The following is a 1,819-nucleotide window of genomic DNA, read 5'->3' on the forward strand; positions in this document are numbered from 1 at the left end:
TCCTATTAACAAAGAGTATCCTTTTGACCTATAGATCAAGAGAACTTTACAGAGGATGTAAAAAGAACTACGAAATATGGCTAGGAACAAGAATGATCATGGTTTCACTTATGATCCAATTAGGACCAAGAATGATCGTCGTGTGATAGATGACCGAGACAGATCAATTCGGGGGCATGTAGTTCCAATTTTGGATGATTTGAATCCAGGGATAGTAAGATCACACATACAAGCTCAACAATTTGAGCTAAAACTGATAATGTTTTAGATGTTGCAAACAATAGGACAGTTAGGTGGATTACCCACTGAAGATCCAAGACTGCATTTTAGTCTTTTTCTAGAGGTTTGTGACTCGTTTAGACAATTGGGTGTTCCTGAAGAAGCATTATGGTTTAAGCTATTTCCATATTCTTTGAGAGATGGTGCAATACCATGGATTAATGCATTACCGTCAGTAATAGTGGCATCATGGAATGGCTTGTGCCAGAGATATTTGCTACGGTATAATCCAGCAAATATGAATGCCAAGCTTAGAAATGGGATCACATCTTTTCGACAATCAGAGGATGAAACGCTATATGAAGCTCGGGAATGGTTTAGAGAATGACTTTGAAAATGTCTTATGCATGGATTCCAGCACTGGACGTAGATGGAGATATTTTATAATGGGTTGAATGCACAAACGAGGATGGTAGTTGATGCTTCTACCAATGGTACCTTTTTGGATTAATCTTATAATGAAGCATATGAGATTTTGGAAATGATTATCAACAATTATTATCAATATCCTACTACGAGATGTTGGAGCTTGATGCAATCACTTCATTGACAGCTTAGGTATCTTCTTTACCTAATATGATCTAAACAATGAAAAGGCCCACTACAGTCAAGGAGATGAATCAAGTAAACTATCGTGTGTTTATTACGGTGAAGACCATGTGTTTGATGAATGCCCATCAAACCCAACATCTATATACTACATAGGTAATTTTAAATGGAATAATAACCCCTATTCCAACACCTACAATCCAGGGTGGAAGCAGCATCTGAACTTTAGTTAGGATAATCAAGGTGCAAGGATTTTAAACAATGTAGTGAGACTGAATGCTAATAATGCATCACCTAGTTATAATCATCCTATGCCGAGGCAAAATATTAAATAGAGTCAAGCATCATCTTCTACCTTCCTTGAAACCTTACTGAAGGAATATATGGCCAAGAATGATGCTTTAATTTGGAGCTAGGCTGTGTCCTTCAGAGCTCTTGAGAATCAAGTTGGGAAGATAGCAAATGCTTTAAATTAGAGGCCATAAGGAGCATTACTAAACGATACTAAGAATATGAGAACATAAGGGAAGGAATAGTACAAGGCTATCACACTCAAAAGTGGGACATAGTTGGATGATGTTGTTCAAGACACCGCTGTAGAAGAGGAAAACTCCAGACTCAACCATGGAAAGAATTCATAATCAAATTAAAAGAATCTTGCACCTGAAAAGGGTAAATAAAAGAATGTTGCAATAGAATTAGATCATGTTGCCAATGAAAATGGCACAACAAAACAATATCAACAACCAGAAGGGCGACCGCTTCTACCTTTTCCTTAGCGATTCCATAATTCTAATCAGGATGTTCAGTTCAAAAGATTTTTGGATGTTTTGAAGAAACTCCATATCAACATATCACTAGTAGAACCTTTGGAGTAGATGCCCAATTATGTGAAATTTATGAAAGATATACTGTCAAAGAAGCGAAGATTGAGAGAATTTGAGACTGCTGCTATCACTAAAGGGTGCACATTAATGTTAATGAATATATT

At 36.6% G+C, this 1,819-nt stretch overlaps 1 non-coding gene across 1 annotated transcript; it reads right to left on the reverse strand.

Annotated features, from left to right (window-relative positions):
- Positions 1–526: 526 nt before the first annotated feature.
- Positions 527–633, reverse strand: LOC128040781 (small nucleolar RNA R71). Its single transcript, XR_008195587.1, has one exon. It is a non-coding gene; the product is annotated as a small nucleolar RNA R71 (small nucleolar RNA).
- Positions 634–1,819: the final 1,186 nt, after the last annotated feature.

Source organism: Gossypium raimondii, chromosome 4 (genome assembly GCF_025698545.1).
Source record: "Gossypium raimondii isolate GPD5lz chromosome 4, ASM2569854v1, whole genome shotgun sequence".
Lineage (NCBI taxonomy): Eukaryota > Viridiplantae > Streptophyta > Magnoliopsida > Malvales > Malvaceae > Gossypium > Gossypium raimondii.